The sequence below is a fragment of the Stigmatopora nigra genome, chromosome 21 (genome assembly GCF_051989575.1).
Source record: "Stigmatopora nigra isolate UIUO_SnigA chromosome 21, RoL_Snig_1.1, whole genome shotgun sequence".
In the NCBI taxonomy this organism is placed as follows: domain Eukaryota; kingdom Metazoa; phylum Chordata; class Actinopteri; order Syngnathiformes; family Syngnathidae; genus Stigmatopora; species Stigmatopora nigra.
The window spans coordinates 5,950,991-5,966,647 of NC_135528.1; the positions used below are offsets into that span (position 1 = coordinate 5,950,991).

The 15,657-nt window shown below is 38.2% G+C and overlaps 1 long non-coding RNA gene across 1 annotated transcript in view; it reads left to right on the forward strand.

Moving 5' to 3' along the window:
- Nucleotides 1-15,657, forward strand: part of LOC144214459 (uncharacterized) — a 61,612-nt gene that overhangs the window by 15,844 nt on the left and 30,111 nt on the right. The gene's annotated exons all lie outside the window — the stretch shown is intronic.

The following is a 15,657-nucleotide window of genomic DNA, read 5'->3' on the forward strand; positions in this document are numbered from 1 at the left end:
TGAGAAACAAAGATGGACGCATCTGCAGTGCAAGATAGGTTTTGTGGGTGGACGAAGGTTATTTGACGTACTTACACATTTTCCATATTCATTGTAGTTTGCCCTTCTTTGCCACTATGGCATGGAATTAGTTGAGTACATTTTTCAATCCCCCCATAAACATCTCTGTTTGGGTGTTTACATTTAGCTGTGTGTAATCATGCACATAAACTAACACCGCCAAGAAAGTCTTGCCCAGAAGTCTCCATCCAAGTCTTAGCTGTGACTTACACTTGGCGTGTATCACAGTCGTCTACCATTCCGGCAACGGTCATCTGAATTTTTACGGCAGCACCATCTGCACGGGTTAAAAGCCGAGTATGCTTGGCCCACAAACAGACTGTCTCGCTATGGCGTGTCCAATTTACAAGACATCATTTTTCTAATCTTACGGGCAATTAAAAGAGCATTGATTTTTCTAATCGCACTAGATGGCATTGTTTCTCTTTAACTCCTGCAAAATGGGAGATGAGTAACATTGCATTTAAAGAAAAAAAACAACACAAATCTTTTATCTTGGTTTCATTACCCATCAAAGCAAATATGCAAAAAAAACATGGGGGAGACTGAGGGTGTTCTTGCAAACTTTTGAATTCATTTATTAGATTGCTTCATGATCTTGCATGATTGGGGACCTTCGTTCTAAACATAACAATGACTCATAGAGGACAGTGATTGGACCACAATTGGAATACAAGGAATCCATTATGAGTTAAAATCTCCCACCGAGCATTTTCAAAGTCAAACTGCATCATGCTTTATTCATTTTATCAAGTGCAAACATTCAGGTTTGTTTGACTCAAATGCAACAAGCCAAGCTCTAAATATTTCGTAGAATAAGCATAGGAAGAGAGAGTAGCACATTTGGAAGAGTTTGGGAGGGAGGAATGGAATTTCTATCGCTTGACTGGTTCAGTCCTTATGTCACAAACTACCTTTTTTGCTTCCGTCACGGGGACTCGCGATCATTATTGCTGTGGGGCGTACAGAGCGGGAGATGGCAAACAATACACGTCCCTCTCCCGGTGTGGTGCTCTGTCAGGTTTGAAGAACACACTGTACCTGCTTCAATCTCATGAATGGCACAGGAGGAAGGTGATGGCGGTAGAAAAAGAAAACAAGGGAGATGCTCAAAAGCACCCCGGTGCAAGCAGGTCATCACGGCAGAGCATTTTCTGCACGGCTAATAAAGCGTCTGAATGGAATTGCATTTACTGTACCTCACCAGATCCATGCTAGCAGCCCAATGAGGGCTTAGGAACTTTAAATCTAATTCCTCAAACTTGTGGAAAGTACTCACGGATTAGGCGAGATGACATTTGAGGAAAGGGAGGTGCGGGGGGCCGGGGGGGTGGGGGGTCGGCTTCGGGAGGATTCTCTCTCTTGGTCTGCTCAATTGGAGTTTAAAAATATGGCTGTTCTGCATTGTACTGTATATGGGAAGGAGTAGTTTGTATTCCGTGTTTTGTGGCATATTTATATGGAAAATAGTGATCAGTTATGTAGGAAATTATGGCTATTCTGCATTGTACAGTATATGGAAAGGAGTAGTTTCTATTCAGTGTTGTGGCTTATTCATATTGCAATTGGTGATCAGCTATGTAGGACATTTTTTTCACTCGATTTCAAATAATTCACTTTTCAGTCATTTTTTGACCATTTTGAGATTTCTTTTCAAATTGTAGATGGTACAGTAAACAGCAGTTGGTATTTATATGATGTATTATGCTCTAATTTGAGGCTACAACATAAAAAAATACTTTTTTCCTGACAATTCTGTATATTATACCATTATGTATTCATATTGTAAACACTAACTCATCATGATTCGCAAAACAAATGTCAACATATATATTTTTTTGTATTTAATGACCATTCTGCCAATTAACATAATTCTAGTAAACTTTAAGAATAGTTAATATTTGACACGTCCATATAGGCGAACCTATATTTCACATATGAAATGCATAGTAGACCTTTGGATATTCTGGCCTAATCCCGCCTGTGGTCGAGATTGCATACACGCTCACTGGAAGCCACATCTCTGCTCTTCCATACGGATTATCATGCTTGACACCTCTCAAAGCGAATGGCTTCACACTGACAGGCGGCTGATCTGTCTGCGTTGACACTTGCACGCACTCCTGCCCTGCCCCCACATTCCAGCGGAGACGGCGGCCCCCCTCGCTTTGCGTTTCGCCGCCACCTCCCTCCCCTTGCGTATATGCAAATCCCAAAAAGTGTTTGGGGAATAGAAGAGCCAGCCACAGGAAATTAGAATTGTTTACGCCAAAGAGGCCAAATCCAGGTCAGACTGAGGATTGTTTATTCCTATTTCTCGAAAATGGTCTTCAATGTTTTAAAGTGGCAAACATACACTTTTCTAGACAGGTTTATTGGGCCAGCTATTTTATAGATCACCTGTCATCTGGATAAATCTATGATTATATGTAGTATGGTTAGGATTTGTCAATTGAATTCTCATTGATGATCTAAATAGTATCGTTTAATTCAAGATAAAGCTGTTCTCTTTTCCCCAGTGCTAAAATAACTAAACTTTCACAGGCAGATTATCACTTCAAGTGTCTTCCTGATGGGAACTGGCACCGGCCTTTATTTTACCCCTTTGTACCGAAAAAAAAGGAAAAGAAAAAAAAACTGTTGAACCTGTTCACCCTTCTCCACACTGTTCACACAAGGCAGGTCATTAATTAGAAACGCTGAGGAACATTAAGTGCTAACAGACACAAATATGTGCTAGTCAAATTAGATTTGGATCTTCTGTGATACTGTGGCAGCTGGGAGCAGATGTTATACCATGGAAAGATGAAATAAGAAGGATAAAAATAGATGAATAGGACAGAAAAGAAATTTGAAAAGAAAACACAGTAGCGTAAGTAATCCATTATTTGCTGAAAAAAATGACTATGCTTCCCATTTTAAATGGCACTACCAATTCTAGATGTGATGGCTAAAAGGAAGGCAATTTAAAAGTAGTGAATTTACTTCCCAGTATTTTACTACACTTTGAATCCATGTGGCGAATGGCTATCATTGGGTTCATGCAAAATGACTTCTTATTGAATCTGATCCATCAACTGTATTATTACTATTATTTAACAACATTAGTCAACCCCATGCGGTTTAAATTGTGTGTGCGCTCAGTCATAACATTCTTCAGCCTGGCTGCAAGCTCTCGTCAGGTTGAGGTTGATCTTATTACCAGGGTAATTCCTCTAGAGCAACAGCTCCGTAATGGCAGAAGATGCTAATGACACTTTAATGGCCTATTTTCAGCACCCACTGGCCGGACCTCCAAACCTGATTTGACTAGCGCTCTCCCGCCAATCCAAAAAGATGAATAGGAATCTAACCATCATTATATCGTCCATGGAAATGAAATCAGAACACCCATAATCCACTTCTCATCTCTCTGTGTTTTGTCTCATTTCGGCTCATCCGTTGCTTGGGCAATAAATCTGTCCCGAAGCTTCCACTTCTCTCTTCGCGCTCTTTTGTTTGTCTTTTGTCTAACCGTATTTAGGCCCCTTTTTTTCCAATTTCTATGCTTCAAAATGCATCCGGAAGATTGGATTCTTGTTTTTAATGGCCATTCAGAGGAATGGAGGATGACACAAAGAACTGAGTTTAGAAAGCAGAGTGAACAACAATGCTATTGATGTTGTGATGAGGAGCCATTGGGGCTCATTATGCTTTTCAAGATCCAAATTTCCACTCTAGTAGTGTTGAAAAGGACTCTAGGCTGGCTATGTTTGAAAGAAATAAAACACTGATGCTAAAATTGACACTTATATGTAGGATGGAATTTAAAAACAACAACAACAACACAACCAACATTTTTCTACATGGTCAGATTTCTCAAATCTTTGGTTTCAATGTATTAGGCGGTGGCCCAAAATAGCAAGACTGTGGATGAAAAAAAAAGCCTATCTGGAAGATCTTTTAATTTCCCACAGTTATCCGCACTGTTGACTCAATACTTAACAAACAGTTTATTAGGTCAATGGGTGACTATTGATGTCAGGAAATTTAACAATTAGTAAAAAAAGACCAAACTTGAAAGAGGACAAGTTCAATGATGATATTGGATCGACTGAAGATGAACAACTTACTCTGTGTGCCATTCAATTGTATTATAGACATTTCTAGCTAAATCTTATGAAAAAGGGCTTGAATGGACAATAGGCTTAAAAAGAAGTCCATTGATCGGAAAATGAAATAAAACATGTTCATCTGAAGAAATATTTTCAGTGTAGTTACATTCTGGGGTTAGCTATATATGAAATGAAAGGGCAGTTAAAAGAAAAGCACCGTTAAAATTATTTCTTTTTACCTGAGTTCTGAGGGTGATTTGTATAGCCAGTAGCTTTTTTAAAAGACATATAGTAACATTGTAAATCATTTTTGTTACTTGCTAGATTATATTATATACTGTTTTTGTACTCATCTGATTTGAGAAATTAAAAAAAATAACCGACAAACAATCCTTTACAAAGTGCTGAAATGATAATTTAGCTGCAATATGAGATTTTTGCAAAAAAAACAAGCAATTAACATTTATGAATTAAAGTGGAAATCGAATATATCCCACAGGCTCAGAGATCACAGATGTAGAATGATGATAGTCATAATTGATGCTTATGTTTTTACATAATTGGATTTATGGGCCCTTTTGTAAGATAAATAGCGAGTTTTGTAGGGTTTTTCTCTCTTGCTGGTTGCAGCTGCAAGAGAATATTAATTATTAGACAACTGAAATACCTGACCTGAAACTAATAGAGCATTGATTTTAGTAGAATACTCGCATTTGAAGTTAATCACATCTTGTGTGACATTTTACTGTTCCAATTACTGGTACTAGTTCCCGTTAGTTGTTACTTAAAGCGTCCCTAAAAATAGACATTGAGTAATGTAGTCTTTTTATACATCACTCTGAAACATTTTTCCAACTACAATGTTGTCTGTGCATCTTTTAGTACAGGTAAGAATGTCTTTAAAGTGTTCCTTCAGTATGGGAACATGTCAGCCAGGTACTGTAAAGAATAAAGCTGGGAAAAATGTGCATTATACTGACGTATAAAACATTGATACTTGAGCTGTAGCGTAGCGGTAAAACATAAATAAACAAAATCAAAGTGTTCTCTTGAAGGAAAACTTACATGCTCCTTTGGGCTCTATTTTCCTATCATTTGATGTATTTTTTTTGGGCGTCATCTTTCATGTAATCTTTCGTATTTTCTGTCTACAAGAACGCAGCCAGCACCGCTTGGATGAGGGTTTAAACATCTTTTCAAATATCCATAATAGTCTAGTTGTGATCGATTCAATACAGGGAATTCATTTACCTGGATGAGTGAGAATAGTCAGTGGGACAATGACCAGTCTTTGTCAGGGTAGTAGCTAAATCATGGCTTTTGTAGTGGACTGTTAGGTTCATTTTTAGTTATCTTTTAATATAATACAAAACAATACAAGGAGACATCTATGAATTTGTACACCAATTAATTTCACATCTCTGGTGATACTTGCAAGTGAGCATCCATTTTGACATGGTCTTCGTCACAAATTATTCTGTAAAGCGGCAATTTATCCTGCCCATTTAAGGCCGCAAATCAAAACAATTACAAGGTTATTGATTAATCCAATTGCATAAGCAAAACCACAGCTGTAACAATCATCGGCTATCAGGTATTCAATAATAACAATTATGGTCGGGACTCAAAAACAACTCCATTGGAAATTAAACAACTTAAGTGTCCTTCTAGGTCTGCATTCTGGGGTAAAGGTCAGTCCTATCTTCCAGTAAACAGTCCTCAGAAAATGATTAAATGCACACAAGCATATATGTAATAGTATTACATAATTTATCCAATACTACAGACCAATGTGATCTTTAGCAATAATGCAAATTTCCATTTGGACGGAATTGTTTACACGTCATTGGCTCTCATGTGTTCCCACATTTCTTGTCTTGCTGGACTTGAATCCAGACCACAACCAGTCGTGGGTACACAACACTAATTTAAAACAATTAGTAGATAATGTGCATCTATTTCTTTCCCGAGTCCTCTCAACACTGTGTTTATGACGCTTTTGATTGTATGAAATCAGTTGATCCGTTTGTATTTTGTGATCTCTTTGGGCACCACGTTCTAAAATCCCCGGAGTTTGGCCTCCCACAACGAATCCAGTTCTAACACATGCTTGAAGTTTCATCCTCGCCCCGACATTGCAGCAGTGTCATTTCATTTGCTTTTCGTTTTGCTCTCTTGGTACCTGGTCCTCGACTGCTTCTCTCTACCTCATCCACATCCTCTTTTCCCTCCCATCTTGTTATCACTTCAGACCTTCACCACCTAGAAGATGAAATCTTTCTCTTATGTGATGAAATTGCAAACCATCTTAGGGTAGGAAGGCTTTAAAGAAGAAGATGGAGGGAATTCTAAAGGAAGACTATATAGATGTTAAATATTTCACTTTTTTTGATGTGAATTAGCTAAAAGTGGTCTAAGCATCAGAGTAGATAACCCCATTGATAATGAGTGTTTATACCTGTTTACCATGTCCCAAGGAGGATATTCACATTTTCCAATCACTTGCTAATTGGACATTTCTCTGTGGAAAACACACCAGTAAAAAAGAAAAAGTAGTGGAATTGTCAGTTAGTCTGATGGCAACATAAAATGCTATTTACTTCTTTCAGCTTTTTATTTTAGGTCAATTTGCAAGAGCAATTAGACAAAAATACAAATACATTGGTTTGTTATCATTTCCGTAAAGAGCTACAACTTATATTTCATCCCAAAACAATTGTTACAGTAATTTGCTTCTCTTTTTCATACGCAATTGCCTCAATGTGTTTTTATGACAGTCTTCCGATTGCCATTTCTAGCTTTAAATGCTTAAAAGTCAATGTTATGTCTTGTTAAGAATAGGTCACACTTTTCAGGGTGAGTTGTACGTAGCTTTAAATGAGAGGAACAAAAGAATGATGGTGCGAAATGAAGGAGTGGACAATGGAGCTGAGTCATATATCTTGCTGGAAGAGGCCCGGCAAGAGCAAGCTGTGTAATTTACTATAGATAGCCTAGTAATTATGCAAGTAATATTGTGTTACAGCTTTGAGATGATTAGTCACACTAATAGAACTTCCTTTATGGTGCTTAAACTGTGTTGGATGCATGTCACGTGATCTTTAAAAGTGTAAATACAAATCCGTTTTCATTTAATAACTCCTTGAAATAACGTTGAACTGCCTTTATATAATTTCATTATCATGTCTTAGTTGTTGTTTTTAGTTTTGTCCTATGTTCAGTAAAACTTTCCAAATTGTCAGGGGCTATAAATAGCCACTGACAATTGGTTTCCACAATAGCATCCTACTATCACTGACAATCATCTATGATTCCAATTTCGTGGTGGTGCTATTCCATAATACTTCACGCCAGTGCTGGAACGGATTTCTTGGCAATTGTTTTTTTTTTTTTTTTTTTTTAGTTGAAATCGATTTGGAGCATGAGATGCAATTAAACAGCTTCTCCCTTTATTGTCATTTCCCATGAGGAGTTGCAACTCCCGTTGCCGTCTCCCATTCGCAACTAATGGCCGCTCTATCATAGTCAGCCACTTCTGCCATCCTATTTACTCCTCCACACCTGTGTGTGGAAACAAGTGCAACTTGTATCTACATTTGGTCTACCTACATGGCTTTGATAGAAAACAATGGACACATTCATCTTTCATATGTACACCAATATGTGTTCTTAGACATTGTCTTCTGGTAAACCTTATTTTAATTAGACCCAAATAAATAGTCTAATATCTCCAGAAAAATGTTATGTCCTCCATCCTAAGCTCACTCAGAAAATAAGTATTTTTACTTTTTAATTTTTTATCACATTATGAACTGACAAAAAACAATCCCTCTCTTATAGACAACAATTTTGATCAAATTTGACTTGATTGAGTTGCACTATTCGGAATGAGATATCTATGTGAAGCATTATCATTCCAGTCAGCCTTTTAATCCGAAATAATATGTCAACATATCCCACAATTTGGATATTAAACCAGAAATCGAACAGTCATTGCCTCGATGGACCATGATGTTCTCAGTGAGCTGGTAGTACACTTCAATCAGTCCAGCATTTCTAAAATATGGACTATTTGAACGCTTTGGAAAAGCTTTAAAACAGTTGCTGAAAATTCACTTTGATAAACACATATCTTTAGGCAAGTTTAAAAACAGCAAGCAACCAACCGAGTGCATGCGGTGTCTCAGCTCACATCTTTTGAACATCTTCCAGTGGGAGTCATAATAAGCAACCCTCAATGCGGTGTATTTTGATGCTGGGCATATGCGAGGCAACACTTTTCCACATGCATCCTTAGTCTTGTATTTTAATCTTTGAGTCTAACATTGAGAAAATATTCACATAAATGTCTTTCTTGATGAAGTACAGTGAGAAATAGAGGAATGGCTTTTTTTCTTAGGTGCTTTTTATAGTTTCCTGCTTGATGCTCCAAGGAAATGCAGCCATTCAAACAATGTTATATGTAGCTGGTGCCGTTAACGTATGTTGAGCCAAGTTTGCTTTCTGAGGTGCTTTACCAAAGATGATTTGCAGTCGAGTCTCGTTCTTGTACCCGTCCCACGTCTTGCAATGCCTTTCCACCCTTTGTTGCCCTACGCTCGGTTCCTTCATTGTTTGCGCCTGCTGTTGTTCCTGCAAAAGCATAAGCAATACCAAACAAATCTCACCTTGGGAATTAAAATGCTGTTCGACGTCAACAAACTTTGCTTTCATTTGTCTCCAAGGCGCTGAAGTAACATTTGTATCCCACCTATGAGAAGATGAAATATGTGCGCTCACAATTTCTGCCACTGTTCGTGAATAGTAATGTTGTCAAGTCCAGTATGTTCCTAATTTGCCCCAGCTCGGGTAAAGATAAATTGGCAGTACATTTTGGATTTATAAACAAAAGCCATTTCAAAAGTTGAAAAAAAAAACAAAACAACTTGGACTGAATAGTTTAAACAGCCCTTTTTTCCCCAATTATCCATTGTCCAATAATTTCAACTTAAATCTAATTTATAATCAGTCTTTTAAAAGCACTGCTCATTTAGAAATATGATCCTTCCTACGTGTTCCACTTACGGGAAAAACTAAAGTATATTTAACTTAATAGTAACAATTACACATGCCTCCCAAAATGGAAATACATCTCACTTTTAGAGCAACACTTTAAGTACTTTTACACTATTATATTTAGTCATGGTGTCTTTCCCATTGTTATTAAAATAGAGATCTGTTGCCAAGAGATGAGTGTAACCACTTTTCTACACAAACGTACACCATGACGTGGCAATTCAGGGTGATGTTTACTGCAAACTTAAAATACACACATGCAAGCACAAATACTGATATTTACTCCACATTCATGTTGTACTGCAGTCTAAAATATCTTTAAATTTCACTCATCATACTTCTAATCACATGGGATGTTGTCAACAAGTATCTTCAGTCACTATATTGATCTTTTTTAAACTAGAAACTAGGATAGATACACTTTTGGACTGCTCTTTTAGTAAAGATTGAATAGTATGGTTACAAATGTGGTAACATAGGTGTCACCTCCCATGGCTATCCACACAATGTGAGTATTGTTTGTCTGTAACAAGCTGGCTGAATAGCTGAAGACGAATAAGGATCATTAGGGCAGCCAAGGATGTCTACAAGGCTTCAATTTGAGCAATAGGTTCTCCCTCAAGACACTTTGGAAATGTCAAGCTCTCATGGCTAATCTCCAAGTTCAGGGTTCCCACTCGCATTGGAAAATATTACAGACCCATCATGACTCAATTTATGTCTCAATACAGTCTAATAATCCACATCGTGCAGTGGGAGTCATTTGAGGATACGATGCAGACAGCAACGCTTCCGTTCCCGAGATTGGAAAAAAAAAAGGCTGACATTTCTACATGAAGACTAGATATTGCACTAAATAAGAACATCTTATGGCCAAGTCAATTGAAAATATCCGACAAGACCACGCATGTTGACTTAACATCAATTGACAGGCGAGCATTTGCCATGACATTACGAAAGCCAATAATACTACCTAATGCAAACACAAAAAAAAGCGCCTGCTAGGTTGAATTGATAAAATGAAATAAAATGAAATGTATCAGAGATGGGTGAAAGACCTTAATAAACCAATATAACTAGATAAAAATAAATGTTTTAGACATTATTAAAAATGGACCCTCCAATCGACTATCTAGTCGCAGAACATCATTTGACTGTAAATGTTAATAATTAAAATAATACTCCAAATGAAATTACAGTGCAGAGTAAAGTCATATTAATTTAATATAAAAAAAATAACAAGGCACATACCCTTTGGCTCTAATGGCAATTCCCATCCAGGTCTTTTTATAAAGGCCTAATTTCAGGCTTATCCAAATTATAGTCATTTTATTACCGCACTGCATTAATAATTACACCGTTTGGAAATGCTGCAGAATGTTTTGCAACAATTTGGGTGAATTGAGGTCAATAGATGATCATTTGCAAACCAATTTTCTATTTTAAATGTAAAAAAAATATATATCATCTATATTTACAATATGTCAGATGACTTGCCTTTAAAGGCATTGTTTAAAATAATCTGGCAAAATATTCACGCTAATTTATTCTCAGTGGAAAGCAAAAGTGTTGCTGGTTGATAATTACTAAGTTATGTAAAGAGCATGAATTTCCTCAAATGGTGACATTCATACATTTCGACAAAGTATCCCTTCCCATTAATCCCACCGAAGCTGGAGTTAATGCTCGGTGCTCCGTAATGAGAGAATAAGCGTGGCGATGTGGCCCTGGTGAATGAGGAACACTGTCGCTAGGCTCAAAATGTGACATGTCTTTAAGTAGGACAACTTTATACGGAGAAGTGACTTTAAAAGAGATCACGCTGATAAATAGACTTGATGAGGTTGGATACTCGAGCGTTGTTGGCGTGGAGGATGCGAGCCGAGGGTCCGTGGATCTCTTCTCAAGTGGAAGCAATTATGACATTAGGATGTTGAAGACACTTTGATTTATTTATTCCTCTTTTCGGCTTTGCACCGCATCATTGTGTGAGCGGGTTTGCTTGTGCCACATTTAAATGATCTTCAATGGTCTCAAAGGACCATTTTTACACTGCAAACCAGACCAGTAAAATCGCCTACAGTAGAACAAGTAGAACTTCGGTCACGCTTGCACCGAGGAAAGATCCAAGGGTGATTTCCAAACAGGATTTATCCGCTTTTTGATAGATCACTTCGCCAACCAAAATATAGATCAAGAAGAGTGGCATGCTAATTAGGAATGTCAAGAATTGACTATACATAGCTTTGTTAGTAGCTTAAGATTTCCATGCCTTTGTGATGATCACGCTCAAAGGCATGTCATGGTGATGGCTCAACGGCTATTCAGCATCGGCAGACGTAATCACGTCTCCGTCCATCACCGTTAATTTTCTCTGGGTTAAATATGCGACCTATAGGCCCTATTTGTAACTACAGTGATTCTAGGCTGACACTGGGTGCTTGTGGTGTATAATTGCCTTGCCATTTGAGCCAAGTAGGGCAGCATGCTGCAATGCTTTAGGGTCAAACAAGGATGGGATCAACCTACTTGCTCTGACATACTTAAAAAAAAGTATTGCAGTATCACAGCCATTGTTTAATGCTCTTTAGTTAGTTTTTTATACAGAGTGGATATTTATGAGTTCATTTTTTCAGTAGTTCACATTTGGGTAAATCAACTTGGTGTACTTCTGGGATAACTCTGTCTTTTGTAGAAAGTAAAGGGAAGTAAGTCCTAAAAACTCATGGTGTTTACTTTGTAGCAGCCCTAACTTTGTTTGATACACACTGGAATAGGAGTGGTGAACATGCGACATGTGGGCTTAAAGGAGCGAAATACTGTGAAAGGACCGCACCGGCTGTTTCCCCAAAAGGCACCGTGTATTCTTTCAGTCAACATTCAAAGAGAGATCTTCTCCTGTGACATGCTTTCGTATCTCAAACAGTCCTGGCAACATGAAAAAATCCCAAAACAAGATTCCATCAGAACATTCTGGCTATGCCTTTAAAATTGTTGGTTTATGAAACAATTAAAAATCAAGCAAGATATTTAATCAAGTAAAAAAAAAAACAAGCAAACATGTTGGGTTTTTATGTGCTATATTCATCTAAGCATAATTTATCTTGGCTTTTACTTAATTATACCAATGAAGGCATTATTTTTTTACATTTCTTCACAATTTGTTATGGTACCCGTTGAGTTAATCAATTATTTAAAAAGCTCTGGTTAACACTGATTATGACATGTGACATTATTAGTATAATTCTATAGTTTCACTTTTCCACGCTTGGTGTGACGTGTACATGCAAAAATAATTGACACGTCATTAAATTCAATTAAAATTATAATTAATTGATCATCTATACAGATGATGAGTTGACATGTTTTTGTTCTTTTTAATTTTTGCCATGTCAAAAAAGCATGCTATTAGTGTAAATCAGCATCCTAGCATGGCGGTTGGCCTTCTGTATTTATTTTTTTAATTCAAGAAACATATTAAATTGTTGATGATTCAGCACAACTGTGGACAACAAACACAACATTGCCTGATGTCTAGTGAGTGGACCTGACTTTGCGATATTAGTCATTCATATCAGTGATGGGATCGTTTCCCCTTTAAAGAAAAGCCATGGAGAGGAAGTGCTTGGAAGAATTAGTAGCGCTGACAATGCTCCTGATTTGCATTTGGCCAAATGGGTTCTCTGTCATTGAGCCAAGAACAAAGTACAAAAGATGGCGGCTGATCCGACCTAAACACAGTTGCCAAAAAAGACAACTTCACAAGAATGTCCCCTGATGGAAACATTTCTATTTTCTATTCGCTCTCTTTAATTGTTTTTACGTGATTTGCACGATATTTGTGATAGTTAATGCATGTTTCAATATGGTGTTGCAAGTACAAAAATGAATAAAATAGCTCAGGTAGTCCCTACACACACTACCTTGTTAAAGGACAAAAAGCAATAAGCTCAAGTCTCTCTGCTGAAATAAAAATAGTTCATAGGATGGATTGATGAGCGATCAGGTTTACAGAGTGTCCGCCAGGGGTAAAGGGATCAGTGACACATGATATACTATGCGTTCCCAACTAGAATTTGGCCACTATAAAATTCATCCGGCCAGCCACTTTGCAATAGAGGCGATTAACTTTTACACCCTCTGATTTCTCTATCTAGCTTGTTGGAAAACAAGTTGCAGTCTTGAAATATTCTATTCAAAAACCTGTAACTCTGTTCACCTCCTCGTCTCAAAAACATAATTACAATTCCAATCTCCAACTGCCACTTCAAAGTATCCCCTTTGACATCTTCCTATTGAAATACAAATCAGTGATTGAAAAGAGCGGCGGCTTCCCTTTATGAAAATGATCTGACAGTAGCATCATTTTTCTTATTCACACGCACCCAGATGAAGCCCCGGCCATGCAATAGCTGTCAGCGTTATCTTTTGGATGCCATTTCTCTCTTCTCGTTTACCGTTTACCCATCAAAACACTGCACAACATGGGCGGGAATGAGTTTCTCCTGCCTTCCTGAACATAAAGACCCAGGCTGTCATTGCCAGCGGCACGCCCCACCTACACAAATGTCTGCTTCCAGTATAGCAGGGCTGCTGATGTGCGGATGATAATACAATCATTAAGATTAGTGTCTCGCCCGAGAGGAGGCCACACCCCCACAACGATTGTCTCGCACCCATCACTCGATCTGTCTAAAGTCTGAAGTTAAAACAAAGCATCAGTGTCAAACAGTACTCAGACGTTTGATCGCCAAATGTTTGGTCGCCGGACGTTTGGTCGCCTGGTCTTTTGGTCGCCCGGTTTTCTGGTCGCCCGGTCTTTTGGTCGCCCGGTCTTTTGGTCACCCGGTCTTTTGGCAGAACCGAGTCCTAATGTGGTTTCTGTTCAGTGTTGAGGTTATAGTTTGATTAATTTGACTTAGATGTGTTGCTTGCATTTGTCATTTTTCCTATCATGTTGGAACAGACTGGGTTTTTTTGTTGTTCTTTTATGTGGCTTTTCTCTCTGGAATTTCATTCCTCGGCAGTATTTTACCCCAAAGGTTCTGTAGCATTATCAGATGGCTTGCTTTTCATTTGGAATTCATTTTGACGTTTCAAAGACATAAATGGCTTTGTTATACTACTCTAAATCTCCATTGAGATCATACTTTAGATACACATTTTCCCACTTCTAAACATATCTATTTTATAACGTGCCAATTTGATGTTTAATTTATTGCTTTTATGCTAAGGCTATTGGAAAATAGAGTAAGACAATTGGCGGAAATTGTTTTATTATGTTGTGAATGTGATAATTTGATTCTTTGTGTTTAATTTGCGGATGCTGCATCACATTTCTGTCTAATGTGGAATGAGCAAAAAATTGAGACTTTACACCATATAAAAATAAATCACAGTATGCTGTCTTAGAATACATTTAGAATATTTTTCTTCCACCTTTGCTAGTAACACTTGTGTGGTTTGAATAAACTAAAGTTGGAGATATACAGAGTTGCCATGGCAATGAGGGACTGCGGTGTGCATCTTCTCATTTCAAAAGAATCCATGTATGCACATCGGGACTGTTATTCCAAAGTAGATTTACAACATACTGTTGCTTGGAATCGATGCAAGTCCAACCTTAAGATAGCAGACTTCTCTGTTGCTTTGTTGGCTTTTGTGATTGATTGCTCTTTTTACCCAGTCCAGTATGTGTGGCTGAATCCTGCTCATCCGTTAAGACCCTGACTCCTCCTTTACCTTGCCATCCTTTATTCAAGCCTCTTTTCTGTGACAGAGCATCTTCCGCACAGATTAAATGTAATTAACCTTTTAGAAGACGAATGTCCAACAGCCGTCGAGGCTTTCGACACGCCGCCGTCACATCGGCCTGTTCGTGTCCGCCTTCCATGTTGCAAATACGACTATTCCAACCCTGAATTTTGGGCTGGGGATCCATAACAAACCTGTAAACCATCTCAGCACCGCTTTGATGTTACTCCAGCGGTCCTCCACATGAATTTTTCATATGTCCCTCACATGCCAGCTCCAAGCCAGACACATGTGGCTGAAACAAGCTTCGGACTTTAGGAAGAGCACTCAATGATGGATAGATGAGAGACACTCCAATTTCCTGCCAGAGGATAAACGTGCCAATGGGGGTAATGGAGTAATTGCCAAAAGCAGATTGACATCTAGTGGCTGAACACGGATCAAAACGTAAACTCTGGCCTCCTAGTGTGAACTTACAGATGTGGTGCCCATGCCCTGCCAGAGTCGGGGAAAAAGCGATAAAGCGCCAGCTAACATGCTAACGATAATGCCGATATATATCACCCGTGGCTTCGATGATGTCTTCCACTTTTCAGCAGGTGTGAGCAGAGATTGAGATGTCACGGGGAGAATAACGTATGTTTCTAGTGACCACTTAATAATGCCACAACATGATGGGGACACCAGGCATGGA